General features: G+C 34.8%; 1 protein-coding gene across 2 annotated transcripts in view; it reads left to right on the top strand.

Moving 5' to 3' along the window:
• The window catches only part of LOC134856701 (uncharacterized), a 28982-nt gene that overhangs the window by 543 nt on the left and 3393 nt on the right, over window positions 1–25046 (top strand). Inside the window, exon 2 of one of the 2 annotated variants that reach the window (XR_010164837.1) lies at window positions 22694–22808. The exons of the other annotated variant lie outside the window; for it this stretch is intronic. The gene's annotated coding sequence lies outside the window, so the exon portion shown is untranslated. Of the gene's footprint in view, window positions 1–22693; window positions 22809–25046 lie in introns of those variants that run through there. 2 annotated transcript variants of the gene reach the window in all.

Raw genomic sequence — 25046 nt, 5'->3', positions numbered from 1 at the left:
ATTTATGCGCGGGCGGTGTTTTTTAGACTCTTTTTCTAAGAAACCATATTTGACAGAATTCTTATATCATCTGAAAGCAATTGAAGATTTGCGTTGCGCTCAAATTTAAATAGCTTTCTCACTTGCGACCATCCATCTATACATATTTAATTGGCGTTTCACTTGACACATGTTGAAGAAGTATCTACGTTTAAAATGTGTGTTGGAACAATTTTTCAGAATGCTCGGTACGAATGTTTAAGTACGTCATTTAGTTCAAACTAACAACAGAATGCTATGTTTTTTCATCTTACTTCTGTTAGACGGCAAATACCTTAACTCTTCTATTTATTTGCAACCCAGAGTTTGGAAATTTAAAATTAACAACTTTCTGGTGGGGAGCTGTCAGCGTTTTCCCAGGGACTGCAAATCGGGCCCAACATAAAAAAAAACTAAACAAAATCTGAAACTCACAGCAGGGCGCTATAAGGTAGTTTCAGCGGTTGCAATTTTGACCTCCAAATATCACTTCTTAAATCCTTTTTCTTTGTACAGTTGCGAGATCAATTGTCTTGTAATCTGGAACTAGACTTTTTTTTCTGTAGTAAAACTATCCTACACATACTTAATTGAAAATGATATTGCTATATTATCGAACCTTAGCAACTTCCAGGCCCAGAGGTTCGAGTCCCTGTCTGAGCTTGTTTTTTTAGTGTGTGAAATTGAAATTTTTTTTCGGGGAAGAACGGCTCCACTATCGAACAGCAAAAATGTAAAGACCTCGAAACACATGATCGACCTCTAGTTTCGAAAGTGGAATTGAAATATCAGATTGAAATATTCGATTTAAAAATTTTCCTATTGATCCAATTTTCTCAAATTGTGTTATTTTTATCAAAAATTAACCCCAAAAAACTAAACCAAATCTGAAACTCACGGCGGGGCGCTAGAAAGTTGTTTCCGCGGTTGCAATTTTGACCTCCAATTATCACTTTTTGTTTTCTTTTTCTTTGTACATTTGAGAGATCAATTGTCTTGTAATTTGGAACTAGACTTTTTTCCTGTGAAGAACTTTTCTTACACGATTGTAATAGAAATTGATATCGCTTTATTATCGAACCTTAGCAACTTCCAGGACTAGGGGTTCGAGTTCTGGCCTGAGCTTGTTTTTTTTCAGAGTCTGAAATCGAAGTTTTTTCGGGGAAAAATTAATTAGTCTGACTATAGATTGACGGCTGATGTTTTGTCGGCTTAGTTGCCAAACCACAATGTTTTGTGTACTGTATACCAGGGGCGGATTTAGGGGGAAGGAGGCGGACGCCCCCCCCCCCCCCTCAGGGATTCGACCCCCTGCCGACCCAAAGGGTCCCCCCTTTGATACTTTTTCAGAAATCCATTTTTGGCCGACCGACCCTAAAATTTTTCTGAAGGCGCATTTGGCGCCAATATATACTAACTTTGAGGAGGAGCGCGCGCCAAAAAAAACGCGATTTTTTTGTCAAAATTTTTCAAAAAGTGCCCAAAAATGGCTTTTTTTACTGTTTTTTCAAAAATTTGCCTGCGGCGCAGAAATTTTAGCCAAAATAGGGGCAAAACAGTGCTTTGGGAAAGCTCGAAAAATCAATTTGGTCGACCTAAAAAAAGGTCTAAATTTTGTTTTGAAAATCCGCCCCCCCTTCGAGAAAATCCTAGATCCGCCCCTGCTGTATACAGTGTTTTTTGCTGTCTCAATTGCCGGTCGGACATTGTTTTTCTATTTTCTAGCGCTCATTACTCTTTTCCAACTGTCAGTCGGCTGTTTTGCTCATTGAATAATTTCGCTGGGTTAAACGTCAGCAAATGATACACTTTTGGAATAAAAGTAAATTAAGTAAAAAAATTTAATAAGAATCTCTTATCGAAATTGATGGCTATTCAAAAAAACTAAAGTATAATAGTTTTTTATAGTTAAAAAGCTGCTATGCTTTCTGCCTTTGTGGGGGTCTGATTTCTTAGCTGAAACTGCGAAGATCCGACGCCCCGTGGTTTTACAGATACAGTGATAAAGAGATCTTTTAGGTTATTGAATGATTCCAGTAGCATTCCTGCACGTTACATAGAACCTAAAATGCACTGATGACAAAAATAATGGAAACTTCAATTATTGGAGTATATTTAAATTTGACAATCAATTTTCGAACTATTCGATGATTCGCATGAAAAAGATTTGTTCTCTTAAGTTTTTGAACAGTATAATCATTTGAAAAATATATTTTGATTTGTCGCGCTAAGTGAATGTGCCTAAACGCAAAAAAAATGAAAATTTCCAAGAGATACGAGTTATGAAAATTCAAGAGTACTGTTGATGATAAATTCGAAAATTTCACTTTTTTCGCTCAAAAATTTAGGATCTCAAATTTTTTCTGATATAATGTTCATAATGCTCAAATTAATATACTGTTCCTGATAAATACTTTTGCGCAACTTGCATAAATTTGTAAATAGTAAGACACTAAGAAAAATCTAGAATTAATTAGGCAGAAAGTTAGCAAAATATCTCATTCAGAAAAACACTACCGCACAAAAAAAAGAAAAAAAGTTGGATATTTGTAATCGCTCAAGTTCAGTTCGTTTTCCAAAATGACTCCACGGTAAGTGAAAACGTTGGTTTTTTCTTTTTTCCCACCAGCTAATCATAAGTTGGTCAATACACTGTTATGAAACACACCTATACATAGAGAATAAAGCGTTAATTTTTGTTGCTCTTCAATCATTATTACGCTCGTATGAAAGCTCAAAAAAGGTACTTTTTTGAGGGCTTACATTGTTGACAATCTGTGCAAGAATTGCTGCCGTTTTAAAGAAAAGCTGAGAGGGCAAAAACTAAACCTTGCAGCTCTCAGCAGATAAGTTTTAACGTCTTCAGTTTTTTTCACCTTTCTCATCAAACTGATCTCTCAGAAAAAAAGGCTTTTTTGACTAGCAATTAGTTTTGATCAACACAGTGAATCACTAATGTGAAAAAGAGCTTTTCAAATATCTGTCTGAAGGAAAAGTTTTCAAGCAAACTAATAACTTTGCAATTTTTGGGATTTTAGAAAAACACGTCACCAAGCAGTAGAACAGAATATGTTTATGATAGGTGTCCAGTTTAAACATACCATTGCTGAAAGCATCAGATCGTCTACTTGTTTGTTTGCAGGCACCAATCACTCAGTCTCATCTATATCAGCTAGATGCAGAACAGCTACCTAATTCGCCCAAAAAAAATTTGTTCAAATCAAACAGTAGCAGGCGAATTGCTTGTTCTTTCAACATTTCTTTGCAATCAAAGCTTTTAGAAGTTTAATTATTGAGGAAAAATTCTCATCAGTTCATCATGTTTTTGACTTCTTTAGGACTACAGCTTTAATTGAAATAATTTACAGCAATGGTGTTTTCTACCTTTTTTATTTGAAACATCTCGATAGCTACCTAGCTTTTCACTCATTTTCCAGCCAAAAATATATATATATATTTTCGAATTACAACAAACTTTATTGTAAAAAATATGAACAACTGCACGATGTGCTCAGACAATAAAGAAAGAAAGTAAAAGTTTGGATAGACTTTTTCAAGATTTTAATATCAAGCCTATGCAACCCAAGTTGAGAATAATAAAACAATTTTTTATACGAAAGTAACGGAATATTTGTGCTCGGGTGGGTTTTTTTTTCTTCAGACAAATTTCGACTTTTTAACTAGCCATATTTGACGGTATTTTTTTATATCATTCAAAAGGTATTGTTGACCTGAGCTTAAATTTGAAACGATATTTCACCTGTGATCATTTTTCGTTAAGTTATGGGGGTTTAAAGATTGCCTTTTTGGCCATTTTGACGATTTTGGGACAATTAACGCGCGATATACTTCGCGCTATTAACGCGTAAGCGGAGAGTTAATCCGTCTAAGAAATCGTTTCAAATTGGTTGAAAAGCTTATTTGCCATAATTGATTTGTTACAAGGAGCGAAATCTATTGTTTTCTACTTTATATGGCGTGTGGGGGATGATTTTTATAGAAAAATTTCAAATTTTGGAGAAAAAAAAATTTTATTTTATTTTATTTAATTTAATTTTTTTATGTTGTTTATGTTACTACTGCTCCATAAACGTTAAAAGGCAGTCGGAACTTTCAGGGCTTCGCCCTGATACGAGCAGTCTTGTTATTCATTTAAACTCAATCAAAACAGAATGATGGTTACTAATATTACACTTCAAAATAATACAAGACTGCTCGTATCTGGGTGAAGACCTGAATGTTCCGACTTGCTATTAAGGTTTATGGAGCAGTAATAACATTACAAAAACTTTTTAAAAAAATAAAACAAAATGAAATGTTTTTTTTTTCTAAAATTTGAAATTTTTATGAAAATCATCCCCCCACACGTCATACAAATACAAAAGGATAGATTTCGCTGCTTGTAACAAATCAATTATGGCAAATAAAATTCGTTAAACCAATTTGGAACAACTTCTAAGACGGATGAATTCTCGCTTACGCGTTAATAGCTCGAAATATATCGCGCGTTAATTGTCCGAAATTGGCCAAGTGGCAATCTTTAAACCCCCATAACTTTACGAAAAAATATCACAGATAAAATATTTTTTCGAACTTGAGCTCTTGGCAACAATACCTTTCGAATGATATAAAAAATTCTGTCAAAAATGACTAGTTAAAAAGTCGAAATTTGTCTGAAGAAAAAAAAACCCACCCCGAGCACAAATATTCCGTTACTTTTGTATCGAAAGTCAGAACGTTAATCAGCTTTGTTGAAAAAAAAATTGAATTGATGCATTCCTTACTGATGCATTCCTTACGCTTCTCGCATCAGTAGTTGGAATTGTTATTTGAATAGGAGCCAAAAATTCAATATGAAAATTTTGTGTTTTATTTTTCTGGCAGCAAGCATGTCAAGTTAAATGAACCAAATCCATATCTCTTTCCAAGTTTTTCTCTTTTAAAAAACTTTAAGAGGTCAAAATATTGTAAGGATGAGGAGTATTATAGATTTTACATATAATTTGAAACATATTGTTTGAACCTTTATTTCAAGCATAACGTTAACTTTTCTCTTGCTCGCCAATCAATAATACGCTTGTAAAGACAAAACTTGAACCTTGATATCTCTAAGAAAAACATAATTTCTCAACATGATATCTATCGGAACAATATTTGTTCACAAAATGAATCGTTTTTCTCTGAAGTTTCAATTCCTGTTGTTTTTCAATGAATCATCTAAACAAAATTCTCAATTTTTAACAAGCAACGCTATCTTAGTCTTTCCATTCTAAAGTAAGTTCTACGCATGTAGTCAGTCTTTTGTAGGTAGTCTTGAACAGTTCTGTAGGATGCTCGTTTTGCTTGCTTTAATTTTGCTAGATCAAAACAGTGAATCATTAAGAACCTCTTCAAGTGGTGTATAAAGTAACTTCAGTAATTTTCAAGGACCCAGGAAAAAAACCTACTTTGAAACCAAGCAATATGTTCTGATTTCAAATAGAAACAGAAACATGAATTATTTTATTGCGTTCACAAAATGTGACGCCGCCGCCACCACAAAAGAAATATGTTTTTATTCCCTTGCAAAAGGAAGGGAAATGCTATTGGAATAATTCGTATAACGTTTTAAGCATTGAGAATTGAAACGACTATTCTCATTCAATGCGAATATTAACGATTCCTCTCGTAAAATACGAGCATACGAAACCTTCTTCTCGTGAAATACGAATGTGCGAATAGAGAATACGAAGTTAAGAAGTAACTTCTCATTTGATACGAAAAGTGGTACGATTTCCCATCTGAGTATAAATAGAAGCTCAAAACTACGGGAATTCATTCCCAACAATATCTCTTCTAACACCAACACCACTCTCTTCAACCACCCCCAAGCAATCTCTAAAAGAATATCTACTCTCAGTAAAAATATCTCTAATCTCACCCTTAAAATAGATATTGAGTCAAAAGGCAACTTGCTGTAAATTCATAATAACTTCTTTTCTAATAAAATATTTCTCAGCGAATTTTAGATTTACTTTCTAAGATAGAAAGTAGAAAGGACCCTTTATTCCTAGCAAGCGTTTTGTCCGACGTATATAGTTTTGCTAGCGTAATAAATTGGTGCGACCAGTGAGGCTTACCTTCTAAAAATTCGCTAAAATTGCTAAAGTCTCAAAAAGAGATAAAAAGCAAAGATTTCAATTCTCAAACTGGAGAATTGTTGAAATATCTCTTACAAATAAAGAGAAGTAATAAATTTTCAAATCGGAAATTTAAGTTTTCTAAACAAATTCATAAATTTTTCTATCTTTCTTTTTAAAGTTTCAAACTAAATATAAAATGGCTGATACCCCAATATCCCATCCCAACTTGTCTTTAATGACATTTTCGGGAAACGATCCGAACCAAAATGCTACAGCATTTTGGAATTCAGTTGAAAACAAAATTCTTTTCTCATTAGGTCAAAGACCTGCTGATAATGATGCACGACGCAGCTATGATAGCAGACAACGATCCCTATTCGGATCATTGTTAACTGATACATCTCTTGAATGGTTCAATGATAATGTAACCAATGCTACCACATGGGAACAACTCAAAGATCTCTTCCTAAACAGATTCACTGACGGACGAGATCAATTCAAACATAGAATTGATGCTGAAAATGCAGCTCGCCAAGATGGCGAATTAATAAAAAATTACTTCCACAGAATTAAATCTTCTGTAGATAGAGGATGGCCCGAAAGTATTGATGATACCGTTCATGCTACTGAAGCTGCTCAAAATGCTGAGAGAACTATACAAACTAGACAAAGAAGTCAAAAGTATATTGATTTCCCAATTAAGGGACTAAGACCTCTAGCCCTTAAGCAAAAAGCTCATGAATACATGATAGAGCATCCAAATGCCCATTGGGATCAATTCACAAATCATGTAATCACTAAGGATCTAACATTCATTGTTGCTACTGATCCTGCTAATAAGTCAACAACGGATAAAATGACTTCATTAGAAACTCAAATTAAAGAACTAACTAAATTGATCAAGAATCAAGAAGTTAGTGCAATCAATGATCAGAATTCATTTCAACGACGTCACCCTGACATCAAGGGAAGACCTAATAGTACACGATTCTGCGAATATTGTAGAATGAATGGACATTCTATATCTAGATGTTCAAAAAAGCAAGTCCAGGACGAAGTAAATAAGTTGCGGAAAGAGCTCACAACAAAAAATGAACGAAGAGTTTCATTTGAAACTGATTATAAACGAAATCGAAGACCGAATAACTTCCCTAACCAGAGTAACCCTAACCCAAGTAACCGGTTCTGGGATAACCAAAACAGAACTACTAACAATTCAAATCCTAGCCAAAATAACTATGGCATTCGCCATAATTATAACTACAACGGAAACAATTTCCAAAATGCTAATGCACAATCGTCTTTCAATAACAATAGACCCCAAACCTATGATGATAGGTATCCCAGAGAAAACAAATTCAGAGAAAATGAACAAGTTGCTAAACAGTTCTACGACCAAGAAAATAGGCAATTCAATAGTAACCCTAGAGGTCGACCATATAACACTGGAAGCTATGATAGCAATAACAGTCGAGACTCAACGCGATCTCTTCCACCAAATTTTAGATCGAATCAAATACAGTCTGAAACTACCCACTGGGTTGAGGAAGAAGTCAATTACTGTGATGCGATCACTGATTTTTTTCCTTTAAACTATTAAAGTCTCCGAAACCAAGCGATGATAGTAATCCTAAATCAAGGATATATCTTAGCTTATATCATTTTGCCACCGGAGACAAAAATAATAATAGTGGACTTGAAATTGAATTCATGATTGATCCAGGATCAACTTGTAGTATCATAAACTACCCAATTTATCAGGAATTGGAAAAATTAGGTCAAAAAATGACAATTTACCGATCCAAAATTAAAGCAAAGACTTATAATGGATTTGATATACGTATGTTTGGCCATACATCTATTCAATCTTGTTTCGACACTGATGGAAAATACCCATCTAACCACAAAGTGTGGATAACTGAAGAAAAGACTGCTAATCTGTTAGGAGTAGACTTTTGTCATCTCTTCTTAAAAGCTCTCTACTTTGATATCCCTGCAGTTGAGCTCAAATCAAAAGAAGGTGTAATATCCTACGGGTTGATGAACAACGATAAAGAATATCCTAACGTTTCAAAAATTGTCTCAATTAATTTGAAAGAACCCTTGTTCATTCCAGCACGCTCTACATACTTATACAAACACTTGGCTGAACCAAATTCATACTTCGAAAAAGGGACTACATTCCTGCCTCATAAAAATACAACCAAAACCGAATTGGTTTTCATTAATACAGTTTGTACTCAAATTGAGCAAAGCCTACCTATCCTAATTGAGAATCAGAAAGATCATCCTGTCAAACTAAACAAGTGTGTACTAGGCTATGCAGTAACTGATATTCAAGGATACGAGGATAAAATATTTGCTATCCACGATTGTGATGAATTCACCACGAGAATTTTAAACGAAAGTTCGGAATTCGATAGCTGTTTCATGCTGAACACTCTTGTCAATACAACACAGAAAAGCAATACTCAATTATCCGGCCCCTGTCTACAATATGTAGACTTCAAAAAAAGGTCCATATTCGAATCGAATATGCCCATTGCCCATTCAATCTTTGCAGATAGAGCAATGAAAAAAGGATTTGCTGAATCAATTAGCAAAAGGTATCCTGAGCTACGACACTTTTGTAACTCAATACATGCTAACATTAACGATATTCTCATCTTCACTGATCCAAAATGTGGACAAATCATATATAACCTGATTACCAAACAAAGGTACTTTCAGAAACCCACTTACGACGCTATATTCAATACCTTGTCCGAAATGAAAGATCATGCTATAGCAAATAACATTCGATCTATCGCAATGCCCAAAATTGCTTGTGGCTTAGATAAAATGAATTGGGAAGAAGTTTCCAAAATCATTGTCGATGTGTTCCAACATTCTGGAATTACTATATTTGTCTATGTTTCAGGACAAGAAATCAAGGACATGCCTGCCCTTGAAGTGTTTGATACAGAGAATGTATCAGAAATATTTGAACAAATTGGTTCAGATATAGTCAAAGTATGCAAAAATGAAAACGAAATAGCAACCGACTTTTCTAATGATGCAAAGAACCTTTGCAGGCCTCCCTTGAAAGAACAATTTAAAAAGTTCCGAAATAAAGAACATAATGATCGGCTAATTGCCTTTCTAGTCAACGAAACGTTTACCCAATACTCCTCAATTGATAAGGACAATAGTAGTACTTTGGAAAAAATTGAAACTACTATTAAATTTTTATCTGACTTCGATTTCACACAAAGTGATATATCGGATGATGAATTTGCAGATCTAATTCAAATGCTGATAGAGGATCAAGATGTTTATTCTCATCACAAATATGATATTGGAAAAACGAAGCATAAATTCCATATACCACTCAAAAAAGACGCAACGTTTAAAAAGCAACGACCTAGTAAAATCCCAGTCCATCTAAGAGATAAATTGGACAAGTTAATGGATGAATTAATCCAAGCAGGCATAGTCAGAGAACTAAATGAAAAAGATGATATGAACTCATGGTTCGTAAATCCAGTCATCATTCTTCCAAAAAAAGACTACGTTAAGTTGGTCTTGGATGCTAGGTATCTAAACTCAATCACAGATACTAGCAATTGTAGTTGGCCATTAGAACCGCTACAAGTTCTCATGACCAGAATAAACGGATCATACTTCACAAGTAGTGATCTCTCTTGCGCCTACCATCAAGTACCTCTCACAGATGAGGCCCAGAAATTAACAAGCTTTATTGTAGGAGGTAGACAATATACCTACCAAGTTGGTTTTTATGGCTTGAAACCACTTCCAAATTTCTTCAGTAAACTAATGAGATATGCCTTCGGACCCCTCATTAAAGAAAAAAAAGCAATTACTTACATAGACGACACTCTGTTACAGAGTCAAAATAAAAATGAAATGTTTGGCACAATTCGAGAATATCATTCTCTTTTACGGAAGGCCAACTTAAAAGCTGCCCCTGACAAAACCTTTTTCTTCCTAAGAAAAGTTAAATTTTTAGGCCATGTTGTCTCTAAAGATGGTCTTTCTCCAATCGCTCCACGAATCGATGACATAAAAAAATTGAAATCCCCTGAATCAAAAACAGAAGGTCTAGGAGTATTAGGTGTCATGGGATTCTACAGCACATACATCATCAATTTTCATGTGGACGCAAAATGTCTATATGAACTAGCAAACAGTAGTGATAAGTTTCAATGGCTACCATGCCATGAAGAAGTTTTTCAAAAACTGAAAGACAAATTCTGTCATGATATTTCAAATGCCATACCTAATGTAAACTACCCATTCCACATTCACGCCGACTCCTCAAATGTCGGAACTGGGTGTATACTCATCCAAGACTTTCCTGAAGGGAAAAGAATTGTTTCTGCCAATTCTAGAGTCTTTGATAAAGCTGAGCAGAAAATGTCTACTCAACATCGTGAACTATGTGGAATAATATCTGCTTTGCAAACCTATGAGTTCTACATTATAGGTTCACCCTTTCCTCTATACCTATATTGTGATCACAGACCTATTCTCTTCTTATGGTCCAGAAAAGGACAATTTTCTCATAGATTTTTCAAATATCAAGTCGTATTGACAAAATTCAACAATTTGAAAATAATCTATACTCCAGGTTCAAACCTAGCCTTTCCTGACTTATTGAGCCGAAATGTGCCCATCGCCGATATCAAAAGATATCAACTAGAACACAAAACCATTCCAAATGATTTAAAGCTCATCCTAGACAATGGAGAACAAATATGTTATTCAGTACTCCACAAAGATGATAACATATTTCAAAACGATTGCTATCCAGTCATTGCTCAAGTGCAAGGCGGGAAAAAGAAATTAATCAACATAAGTGACAGAGGAGACTTCAGCATTGAAGATGCTCCAGAATATTTTGAAGAATCTTGTAGTGCGATTCAGAATATAACAGATTTCTTCCGATTTGGCAAACAAATTAACCAAATCAAACGACTATCTATACCAGATATAAACAATGAAAACATTTATGAAGAAATTCCAGATGAAGTATCTGAACTTGATGATCCTTTGGAAAATTCAGAATGGCTTGACTTATATGAAGGCAATGTTGAGAACAACCTTCTCAACGACCTGGTTAAAGCAAAAAATGATTTTGCAACCAAAACAAGATCTTTGAAGTTAATTGAACCCCTAAGTCTCCAATCTGAAGAGAATAAATCAGATTCTCTTGAACTGATAGCAAAAATGACCGACTTTGCTAAAGAAGCAAATTTAGACGTTGAAACAATTATGCAAGAGCAGTGTAACAATACTGTAATCATAGATATCAAAAATTGCGTAAAGCAAAACGAAAAGCCAGAAAGAAACAAAAAAAATCCTTATCGTGAAGAAAAAGGATTAAAAGCCTATATCAGGCAGTTTGAATTATTATTCATTGAAGACCAACATGATCTTCTATGTATTAATGAATATAATGATGACTATACTAAGAGTCCAAAAATTTGCTTACCCATCTCCCTAGTGCTAAATTGCTTTGAGTTAGCTCATAAGCATCCTCTTAGCAGTCATCACGGCGAAACAAAAACTTTGGAAATATTCAAAAGATATTTCTATTGGCCCGGACTCTATAAATGGGTCAACATGCTTCTTCATGATTGCCTAGAATGTCAGAAAAATAAGCCTAAACGAAAAGACCTGAATGAAGCTCCATTACAACAATGGGGACAATTAGAAACAATCCCAATGAAAACGATCCACATTGATTATAAAGGTCCACTTAGACCATCAAGTCACGGCAAAAACTTTTGCTTAGTTGTGATAGATGCCTTCTCTAGATTTCTTCAAGTCTATCCATGCACCCATGCAGACTCTAAGGAAACCATTAAGCTCTTAAAGAAATACATCACAACATTTGGTATTCCACAACAAATTATTCATGATAATGGAAGTGCATTCATGAGTAATGACTTTGCTCATTGGTCCTCTGAATTGGGAATAACCCTGAGGCCAAGAACTACTTACTCGCCTTGGACTAACGGAAAAGTTGAAGTCCAGAATAAACATTTAACCCAGTACTTTCGACATTTCTTGAGTACCTCAGGCTCAAACTGGTCTGAATTAACAAATAAATTTGCTTTTGTACATAACACCGCCATTAATTCAAGTACAGGTTACACTCCATATGAGATTGTCTTTGGCATAAAACCTCAGGTTCCCCTTAGCCTTAAATTAGGCCTCTACCGCGACCAAAACAAAAGATGTACCTCTGAATTTTGCGCTGGTCTCGAAAATCATGCTCATACCGAGCATAAGTCAAACAATGAGACCATAGATAGATTTCTAAAAAATCAAATTTCCGCCGAAATATTAAAAGGGAAAATGATTTTAAGTTGATTTATAGTAGCACCTATACCCATTGCCGCCGCATCACTAATAAGGCCCACATGTTCCGAAATCAATTTAAATTAGGACGGCCTATAAAAGAAGGCACAAAAGTGTTACTAGAAAATAGATCCAAACCACTATTGAAAAGTCAAAAGCTTTTGAATTTGAGATCTGGACCTTACACCGTAATTGAAAAAATCACGGAAGTAACATACGGAATTCAAAATGATTTCACTAACGAAAAAAAGATTGTCCACCGCAATCATATTGTTGAATAATTTCCTAAAGAACAACAAATGCCCAAACTACTACAAGAGTACTCTAGTGATTTATTTTCAAGTGATTTATATGATCATATAACAAATCATCAAATCGACTCTTTTAATAAATCTAAACAGGTTGAAAATCTACAATACCAAATTTGGCCAGTAGTCAACAATGGTTATCAGCAAATGACTGATCATAACCCTACAAATGAGGATCAAAATAAAACCATTGTACCAGAACAATCATTAGATTCAGGCAGAGAAACCATGCATCTAAGAACTTTGTTCGATGCGACTGCGATTGACCAGAATCTTAGACCTATTCGAAGTTCAACTCCCTATCCTATTGATAAAACCCCTAATCCTTCAACTAGTCAATCTAGTAGTTATGGCCACCGCCGCCTACCTAGCCGCAGTATAAGTCCTAATACTAGTCTCGCAAATGACTTTGGCCGCCGCCACCAAAATATAACAACACAATATAATACTCCCCGTCCTCCTGATATCCCTCGTTTATCTGAATCATCAGAAAGCTTTACTGATGGAACAAATATCCCTCATAGCTCTCAGGAAAGCTTCTATGAGAACACTCGATCCGCACCTGGATCACTTTCTGAATCCAAAAGACCTAAACGGACAAATCGTCCTACAAACTTTTATGGAACTACAATTCCATCCAGTATAATTGGCAAATTTAAAAAGAAATAATAAACACCAACTATTTATTTGGCCAAAACTAATAATTTTTAACATTCTTTTTTTATTGGCCTTTTTTTTCTCTTTTGTAAATATTTTGTTTGTAATAAAACCACAAAACACCAAAAATAAACATATTTACAAATAGATTTTAAAATAACTTTTGTAAAGATTAGACTTTATATCCGTGTAAGATTTGACTAGTTTAACAGTCGCCATCTTTTCCATAGAGTTTTCAGCGGCCCTACTCAGGCTCCTCACTGCAAACTGCAGCGCTGAATAAGGCCGCCACCAAGCTTGATATATTTCCTCCAACATGATATCCAGCTCTATCTTTTTTCTAAATTCTTCCTCTGTTGCTGGCTTTCTGAAGAATTCTACTTGAAACTAAAACAAATTTATATATGATTTCTATGTTGCCTTGCCACTTGAATAAAAAAAAATTATTATTTTAAAAATTGGGTGTATTGTAAAACAAACTTACATCCTCTCCAAAGAATAAGGACAAAAAGTCCATTGTTTCTTGTGAAACCACATGGTCTCCACTCCATGGGCTCCGTAATTTCTTGGCGAAGAGCCTACTCTGAATTGAGCCCAGCTCAAATAGTTCCTCGGTATTCAGTACCGGATACTTGAAGACATAACTCCGGTCCATAAAGATCATAAATTCCATAGGCGTTAAATTTGCCCCTTTCTCTACTAATCCGTCATAGATTGCCACCCTTCACTCGACTTCCTTGTCCTCCAGCAAGGCTTCATGTTTGAAATTTAGCTCATCCCGTAAGTTCAAAAACTTCTCCGGGAAGTCCACCAGATTATCTTCAGGATCGATAAAAATCATTTTGGACGAAGAAAATTTTTTTTTTGAGGATAAAATACAGATAGTTCAAACTAAACGGAAAGCAAACAAATGATGTTGCTTTTAGTCCTCATTTATGAAGAGATGTTTTTTTTTCATTTTCCTCCTCCAATAGGGAAGGGGAATGCAGTTGTTAAAAATTAACATCAGCATAAACGAATAAAAATCATTTCACTGCTAGATCTCAACAAATCAAAACTAAGTGGAAAAAACCACAACATTACAAAACGAATGGCGAAGGAATTACGACTTAAAAAGAGTCACTTCCGAAAGACGCCGAATAACAACGGCCAATCAGAGCTTAGATTTGCAAAAAAGCAAAAACAGCCTTTAAAAACTAACTGATATACAGTTGTTTTCATTCTTGCTCAATTCCACATCTTGCATACAAAACTTCTTCTCTCTCCAAAAAATAAATCTGCTGAATTCCTCAACAAAAACATAAAATCTAACTCAGATTTCCCATCACAAAAAATCCACAAAATGATAAATCCAAATAGTGAACTAGAGGAAGGTGAACTAATGGACCAAGATCTTGTTCTAACCAGTCTCGAGGAAATGCTTAAAGTAAGTACTTTTAAAAATTCTTTTGCTATCATTCACCACCAAAAAATAAATTTGCAAAAAAATTTATTTGGTTGGTCTTTTAACTCTAATAATACTTTCGAATCAAACCTCAGCATTTGATCCGAAAGAACAATTATATGCAAATACTGCAAATAATCTTCGGGTTGCTCATTATGATTGTCAACTAATGACTTCTAACAAAATGTTCTCTCTAAATAAAGTAGCACCTTGCAAAGTCCAACCAGAAAATATTAAAGTAACCCATACTTATGTTACTCTATATCAGAGACATTATCGCACAAAAGTAAATGCGACAATGTGTCGAATCAAACACCAATCAATGCGTTGGTTCTGCGATTCTTTTGATTCGAGTGGTATCGACGCTCGACAAAATATGATCACTACTGATCTCCATTTATCTGCCGATCAATGTAAATCGGCCGCCGACAGAGGCTATCTTAACCTAGGCTATGCTAGTATTGGAAATATTCCATTCAAATTTAATGATAAAACAGTAACTAATGCCCATGCTGGCAAAGTTGACGGCAAACATCATAACGAATGTGATGGCCGTTCTTGAATTAAATTGGACACCTTTGAAACTTACATGCAAAATGTAACTCTGACTGTTAACCTCAAAGATGGAACAGTCAATAATTGGCAAAACATTCCTTTGCCCTGTCCAGTGTCTACAAATGGATGTGAAACAACATCCCTAGACGCTTTTGCTTATACTTGGGAAGAACCCAACAATTGCATTTTCACTGTTTTAAACAGATTTCCGGCTAAAATGATTCAAAACGAAGAATCATACTATATAATTAAAGGCGATTCTAGCCCGTCTATTCATTCTACCCATACAAGGGATTCTCAAAAATTTATGCTACAGGTGATGAATAAACCGCAATCTCTTTGTGGTCATCCCAGAATAGTGTATACAACTTCATATGATTCACTTTTTATTGCATACACTGACGGTTTCAATATGGATAATGGAATCCAAGTTAAACCAACCCCAGAAATGGGAACTATTCATAATGCCGGCCAACCAAATTCTACTTTTCTCACATTAAGTGATGATTCGCCGCCACTCCAATTTTCAACTCATCAAATTGACTACGAAGCTCATATAGGAACCAAATTGGACTATATTCTTTTTTATAGCTTCTACATGCTCAGAACGGCCGAGTTAGCCCTTCTGCAAAATCAATGTGAGCTAGAACGCTCCTCAATATTAAATACTTTAATGCTTTCACTTGAAAGCCCATGTTTGGCTGGCTATATTTTAACTCTCTAAGAACCGCTCTATGTTCTTAGAGACCAATGGCAACGTTGCCTGGCTCTACCATTGTCCGAAATTTTATTCACCTTTGCAATTAATGGATGAATGCTATAATCGCATTCCCATTATGTATAAGGAAAATGTTCGATTTGTCGATCCAATTACGCGACAAACTTTTCAGTCGGCAGATCTACAAGACTGCTCCGACAAACATTCAAATCTCTTTCAACTAGATGTTGATGATGATAAGTCCTGGATTGAGTTAACCCCTCAAATTACAAGGGTTACAGGACCATATCTATTTAAACCAAAAGAGAAAATTCAAAAGATTAAGCATTCTTTAGCCTCTAGCCAAGGCGCTTCAATCTACACTTATGCTCAAATGCAAAAATTCTGGAATATGATTTCCGATAATTCAGAGATGAAAGGAATACTACAAAAAGTATCCAGATCCTTTCTAAATGCTAAAAAATTTCTTTTCACGGACTCATATAGCCCACTAGGCTCTTCCCAAACAATCTATTTGGACTATCTCATCTCTCCAAACTTTTGGAAAAACGAATACACCCGTATATTCGGGAAAGTACAATACTATTTAGAAAAATGCGGAATAGTTTTCGCCTCTTTTCTGTTTGTGAAATTCATACTAGATTGCCTAGTATTCATAATAAAGGCTTTGCATATTCACAAAATCACCGGCCGCTCACTACACTTTGGCAAAGTATTGCTTGCCGCTTCATATAATATACTTTTCACTTCCATAGTGACCTCAATTTTCACTCAAGATGAGCAAACTGAAAAAATAGAAAGAGAATGTGATCAAAAAATACAAGCTCCTCTTTTAGAGGAAATTGATAAAATAAACCAGGATCGCATGTATCCTCACATCCAATTAACAAGTTTTGAGAGAAGAACTCAAAGCTTGGATCACCCAACAAACCCAGTCTAATAAAAAAATTCTACTGTTCTAGGATATACCAATTGATTCAACTATGGACGCAACACTTGATGACGACTTGAGAGATTTTGAGGATCTTCTCTCACTCCTGCCACCAACCGATCCACTGGACTCGCAGATTTCAGCACTCACTCAACAACCAACTGTTTCTACTACTACAACACCCACTGCAAAGCCGACCTCAACACGATCCTTCGTTGAGCCACTACTTCAAACCAATTCAGCTGTCCCAATAACTACAGCATCAAAGCCACCACCCCTAAAAATTTCACCCCCTGATTTCAAAATACCCCTGGTTCCCTCGAAATCCAAAATTAAAAAACGGACCCAGATTGTAAGACCATATAAGATACTAACGGCAAATACGCCGGTATCAACTTCTCAATATCCAATGACCATTAGGCGACAGCCCTTACACCCCACTGAAATAAATACTAAAATACATATTCAGTTAGAAAGTGAACGATACATAAATTCTAACAGCAATCCCGGCTTCGATATGGATCTCAATTATGCTTTGAATCCATTAATCAATCGTTTTAAATTAGAAGCCTATCACCCTATAAAAAAAATGTACTCCATAACTAATTCCCTTCTTGAATATCAAAAAATCTATGTCCCAGCAAAATATCTGACAGCAAAATTACAAACCCCCCAGCTAGATGACTATACTGAACAAATTCAGCGCAGTCATATCCATGAAACGCATCAAATCCGGGAGCTGAAAAAGCAAATCCACTATTTGAAAACAAAAAATCACCAACTTATAGCGAAAATTAACGATTCCTCTCGTAAAATACGAGCATACGAAACCTTCTTCTCGTGAAATACGAATGTGCGAATAGAGAATACGAAGTTAAGAAGTAACTTCTCATTTGATACGAAAAGTGGTACGATTTCCCATCTGAGTATAAATAGAAGCTCAAAACTACGGGAATTCATTCCCAACAATATCTCTTCTAACACCAACACCACTCTCTTCAACCACCCCCAACCAATCCCTAAAATAATATCTACTCTCAGTAAAAATATCTCTAATCTCACCCTTAAAATAAACCAGGATCGCATGTATCCTCACATCCAATTAACAAGTTTTGAGAGAAGAACTCAAAGCTTGGATCACCCAACAAACCCAGTCTAATAAAAAAATTCTACTGTTCTAGGATATACCAATTGATTCAACTATGGACGCAACACTTGATGACGACTTGAGAGATTTTGAGGATCTTCTCTCACTCCTGCCACCAACCGATCCACTGGACTCGCAGATTTCAGCACTCACTCAACAACCAACTGTTTCTACTACTACAACACCCACTGCAAAGCCGACCTCAACACGATCCTTCGTTGAGCCACTACTTCAAACCAATTCAGCTGTCCCAATAACTACAGCATCAAAGCCACCACCCCTAAAAATTTCACCCCCTGATTTCAAAATACCCCTGGTTCCCTTGAAATCCAAAATTAAAAAACGGACCCAGATTGTAAGACCATATAAGATACTAACGGCAAATACGCCGGTATCAACTTCTCAATATCCAATGACCATTAGGCGACAGCCCTTACACCCCACTGAAATAAATACTAAAATACATATTCAGTTAGAAAGGGAATGATACATAAATTCTAACAGCAATCCCGGCTTCGATATGGATCTCAATTATGCTTTGAATCCATTAATCAATCGTTTTAAATTAGAAGCCTATCACCCTATAAAAAAAATGTACTCCATAACTAATTCCCTTCTTGAAGATCAAAAAATCTATGTCCCAGCAAAATATCTGACAGCAAAATTACAAACCCCCAGTTAGATGACTATACTGAACAAATTCAGCGCAGTCATATCCATGAAACGCATCAAATCCGGGAGCTGAAAAAGCAAATCCACTATTTGAAAACAAAAAATCACCAACTTATAGCCCGGTTGGAAGGAAAATTGTAAAAAAATTTATCCTTTCATTTAAACATTTATTCTTTCGTTTTATATAGCTATGTAGTATAGCTAATAATTTCCTTTCTCAACAATTTTGACATCTATAAAAAACAAAAAACACAAAAAATACCCCCTTTGTATGAACCAGTCCTCCCCTTATTACGCGTATGGACATCCACTTCACATACTTCAGGAAAAAAAGGAGACTTCGGAAAAAGATTGTTCAAGTAATAAAACTAGCCTTCAAACTTTTGAGAAAAAAATAATTTTGATGTAATTAATTTTATAGTTAAATCCCTTGGTTGTGTAAACTCTATTTTGATTTATAAATGTAACTGATGTATTTATATTCATTCAAGCCTGACTCAAAGCATCAGTTGTTCAAAAACATCTGCTACCTGTAATACCAACAAACTATTGAACCAACTTTATGAGATTGAAAGAAAAAGCTTCGTTCGATCAACAATTACCCCACTATTCAAGTGAAAGTAATAAAAATGAAAATTTCAGTTTTTTTTCTCTCCAAATAGGAGGATGGATATGTTCTGATTTCAAATAGAAACAGAAACGTGAATTATTTTATTGCGTTCACAAAATGTGACGCCGCCGCCACCACAAAAGAAATATGTTTTTATTCCCTTGCAAAAGGAAGGGAAATGCTATTGGAATAATTCGTATAACGTTTTAAGCATTGAGAATTGAAACGACTATTCTCATTCAATGCGAATATTAACGATTCCTCTCGTAAAATACGAGCATACGAAACCTTCTTCTCGTGAAATACGAATGTGCGAATAGAGAATACGAAGTTAAGAAGTAACTTCTCATTTGATACGAAAAGTGGTACGATTTCCCATCTGAGTATAAATAGAAGCTCAAAACTACGGGAATTCATTCCCAACAATATCTCTTCTAACACCAACACCACTCTCTTCAACCACCCCCAAGCAATCTCTAAAAGAATATCTACTCTCAGTAAAAATATCTCTAATCTCACCCTTAAAATAGATATTGAGTCAAAAGGCAACTTGCTGTAAATTCATAATAACTTCTTTTCTAATAAAATATTTCTCAGCGAATTTTAGATTTACTTTCTAAGATAGAAAGTAGAAAGGACCCTGTATTCCTAGCAAGCGTTTTGTCCGACGTATATAGTTTTGCTAGCGTAATAAATATACCAGAGAAAGTTAATGATAGGTGCCGAGCTCAATCGAACCAATGCTAAAATTTCAGTCTGATTTTTGCATACCAACAATCATTAGTTTAATTTCAGCATTATCAATTTGATGCAAACCAAATGAAACCCCATTAATCTGAGTCGAACTTTTGGATGTAGACCAACTAAATTTGACCTAAATTGACCAAGAAAGTTTTTGCTAAGTCCTATCAATGACAGACCAATTTCGTGCTTTTTTATACAATTTTACCAAAAACTCGAAGCATTTCTGCGATATCTACTCTTTTAAAAAATTTATTATTATCAAAATATATCCTATATCAACCTTTTGCGTTTTTGATATCTCTACGACTACGTTTTTTGTTGAACTGATTTACATAAATTGTGTTTTCTACCGTTTTTAATTCGAAACATTGCAAAAACCACCCAGCTTTTTCACATATGTTCTTTTTCACAGTCGAACTTTTTTTTCTCAGGTACAACAATTTTATGGTGTAAAAACGTCAAGAAAAACTGCACGATTTGTTGTAATAAGATTTGTTGCAGAGTTCAAATTAACTTTTTCAAGATTTTTTATCATCACGCAACGTCAACCCAAGACGAGAACAATAATTAAAAAATTATTCAATCAAAGTCAATCAAAACAGAATGATAGCTGCTGACATTGCATTTCAAATAATATTATCAACTTCTGTCGACCAATTATCGGCTTGATGCATATTTTACTGTTTTCTGTTACTCTTCTATCATCAGTAATTTGATTTGCCAATTTAGATAGAGCAAGAAAATCAAGAAAGTAAATTTTGTGCATCTTTTTTATGGCAGCACCCAGGATTACTTAAATTAATTTTAATGCACTTTTCTTTCAATGTTTTTTTTTGTTTTTCAAGAAAACTGAAAAATTCAAACAATTTGAAGAATGGGGGACGCAATTTAGACGACAACATTGTTTTGTTTGATGGCAACCACGAAGTGATCCAAAGAACTATCAATTATAAGCTTTTAAACGTTCACAGCTTCCAAGTTCCTTTTTCGTGTTTACAGGATCGTTTGAATTTGTTGCAATTGTATTTATGGTCGGAAAATTGTGGCATTTGCACAGCAAGCTTCTACCCTCATGATTTATTGTTCCGACTTTCGATACGAAAGTAACGGAATATTTGTGCTCGGGGTGGGTTTTTTTTTCTTCAGACAAATTTCGACTTTTTAACTAGCCATTTTTGACGGAATTTTTTATATCATTTGAAAGCTATTGTTGTCCTGAGCTCAAATTTGAAAAGATATTTCACCTGTGATCATTTTTCGTAAAGTTATGGGGGTTTAAAGATTGCCATTTTGGTCAATTTGGGACAATTAACGCGCGATATATTTCGCGCTATTAACGCGTAAGCGGAGATTTAATCCGTCTTAAAATCGTTCCAAATTGGTTGAAAGAAGCTTATTTGCCATAATTGATTTGTTACAAGGAGCTAAATCTATCTTTCTGTACTTTATATGGCGTGTGGGGGAATGATTTTCATACAAAATTTCAAATTTTAGAAAAAAAATTTTTTTCATTATATTTTAATACATTCAATTTTTTGATGTTAATACTGCTCCATAAAACCTTAAAAGGCAGTCGGAACATTCAGGGCTTCGCCCTGATACGAGCAGTCTTGTTCGTTTTCATTCTAAATTTTATCTACGCTTGACCTAGTCTTATGGCGCTCTCTCAAGTTACGTTTTTAAAAAGAATTCTTAACTGTAACTCCGTTCAGGTAAAGACTTCACTTTCAAACCATTGATTGTTCCGACTTTCAAAGAAATCAGAATATTCTTGCTTAGCGTGGTGTTTTTTTTTCAGTCAGTTTTCGGCGATTTATTTCGCTCCATTAACGCGTAAGCGGAGATTTAATCCGTCTTAGAAATCTTTCCATATTGGTAGAAGGAAGCTTATTTGCCATAATTAATTTGTCACTAGGAGCGAAATTTATCATTTTTTGAAATTTATGGCGTGTGGGGGGACGATTTCACAAAAAATCTCAGCTTAAAAAAAATTAATTTTTGTTCTTTTTTTTTACATCTTCACATTTTTTCTAGTTATCTTTAATTCATAGACCTTACATGGCAGTCGATACATTCTCGGCTTCGCCCTGATACAAGCAGTTTTGTTAAATTTCGATGTGTTTTTGAATTGAAACCTACTAAAGTAAACCAAAAAGTATCGTGACACAATTTCCAGATTTTATTAAGACCTTGGCTGCCATCTATGCTAATATATAATCGCAATATTTTGCCGTATTTTTTGAAGTTGTTTATAATTTTCGAATAAATTGCTGCTAGTTTAATTATTCCCGATGGAATTTGTTTTATCGCCAAAGCGATCGTTTATGAAAATTTTTGGTTTTAGGTTAATTTTTAAGTGCGGTTAAATTGATAATTTGCTGGCCGAATTGTTATTTTACAGTGAGTTGTTCCGATTTGGAGTGTGCTTTGTGGGTGTTCTGTTGTTGGTGATTGGCGTGGGTCTGTTTCTGGAGTGGTACAGGAAGCGATTTGGTCCACTGGTACTATCCATTGTTCTACGGGTTAGTACTATCGTTTATGCTAACTGTTCAAACAATTTAGTGTGAGCTCAGAATTTTTGGAAGTACAGACTTAAGAGAATTTCTTCAATTTCTCCCCTTTCATTGGGATATGTTTTGGTTTTATCTAGTTGATATACATGAAATGATCTGTCATTTCGAGCAGGGGCGGATCTAGGATTTTCTCGAGGGAGGTGATTTTTAAAAAATGTCGAAATTTTGTCGACCTTTTTTTAGGTCGACCGAATTGATTTCGGAGTCAGTTTTCGGCGATCGAAATAATAGTTTTTAATTTAAAAAACTTTTTGCCCCAATGAAGATATTGACTCCCTGAAATCAATTATTTATATTTTACCTTCGATCAGTTTTTGTTAAGTTTTGGGAGTTTGAAAACTGCCAATTTAGCCATGCTCAATACTAACTCATGCGTGCTTTGTAGATTTTATCCGATTAGTTTGCAGTATTTAGACAACCGCGTATTCATACTCGTCAGTAAGCAGACAAAGGCTATATTAACCAATCAGAATCGAGACAAGGAAGAACTTATTTAAAAATAATTATTTATTTCGTAAGGTTGCTTTCTCATTTCAATTCTGATTGGTTAAAGTAATAATTGTCTGCTTGCTGACGAGTATGAATACGCTGTTGTCTAAATACAGACCGCACTCCATTTATCCATATTCCTGAAAGCGTTACGCGAACTATTTATGCGTGGCGAAATGTCCCGCCAAACAAAATCGTTCCAAATTAAACAAGACTGCATTGATTTTATGGCTAAGCCCTGAATGTTCCGATTGCCCTTTTTTTCATATCGAATAGTTTTTGATTAAAAAAAAATATTGAAAACGTATAAATTTTGGAGAATATCAAAAAGTAAAATTTTGAGTCGTACGAAATAAATACGACCGATTAGCTAGCCCATGTTCAATTTGGAACAATTTTGTTGTGCAGGATAATTTGCCCCGCATAATTAATTTGAGGTTACACTCTCAGCATTAGGCTTTAATTCTTCATAGCACGCATAATTTAGTCCAGAACATGGCCAATTTGGCAACTTTCAAACCCCCAAAATTTTACAAAAAATAATCTGAGATAAAATATCTTTTTATATTTGAACTCAGGAAGTCGATATGTGCAATGCGGTACAAGTAGTTTTTGTTGAAAACTATCGATTGGCGACAATTGACCAAATAAAAAAAACCACAACCGAGCATAAATATTCCCTTTTCATCAAAAATTGGAGCAATTAAGGCTAGCTAATCGGTCGTATTAGTTTCGTACGACTCAAATTTTCACACTCAACCTTTGATATTGTATACGAGCAGTCTTGTTATTATTGTTCCGACTTTCGTAACGAAAGTAACGGAATTTTTGTGCTCGGGTGGGTTTTTTTTTCTTCAGACAATATTCGACTTTTTAACTAGCCATTTTTGACGAGCCTAAATTTGCTGTTTTGTTGTCTTGAGCTTAAATTTGAAAAGATACTTTACCTGTGATCTTTTTTCGTAATGTTATGGGGTTTAAAGATTGGCTTTTTGGTCAATTTGGGACAATTAACGAGCGATATATTTCGCTCCATTAACGCGTAAGCGGAGATTTAATCCGTCTTAGAAATCTTTCCATATTGGTAGAAGGAAGCTTATTTGCCATAATTAATTTGTCACTAGGAGCGAAATTTATCATTTTTTGAAATTTATGGCGTGTGGGGGGACGATTTCACAAAAAATCTCAGCTTAAAAAAAATTAATTTTTGTTCTTTTTTTTTACATCTTCACATTTTTTCTAGTTATCTTTAATTCATAGACCTTACATGGCAGTCGATACATTCTCGGCTTCGCCCTGATACAAGCAGTTTTGTTAAATTTCGATGTGTTTTTGAATTGAAACCTACTAAAGTAAACCAAAAAGTATCGTGACACAATTTCCAGATTTTATTAAGACCTTGGCTGCCATCTATGCTAATATATAATCGCAATATTTTGCCGTATTTTTTGAAGTTGTTTATAATTTTCGAATAAATTGCTGCTAGTTTAATTATTCCCGATGGAATTTGTTTTATCGCCAAAGCGATCGTTTATGAAAATTTTTGGTTTTAGGTTAATTTTTAAGTGCGGTTAAATTGATAATTTGCTGGCCGATTTTTAAAAAATGTCGAAGTTTTGTCGACCTTTTTTTAGGTCGACCGAATTGATTTCGGAGTCAGTTTTCGGCGATCGAAATAATAGTTTTTAATTT

Source organism: Symsagittifera roscoffensis, chromosome 1, assembly GCF_963678635.1.
Source record: "Symsagittifera roscoffensis chromosome 1, txSymRosc1.1, whole genome shotgun sequence".
Taxonomy (NCBI): Eukaryota; Metazoa; Xenacoelomorpha; order Acoela; family Convolutidae; genus Symsagittifera; species Symsagittifera roscoffensis.
This window is presented reverse-complemented; position numbering and strand designations above follow the sequence as displayed.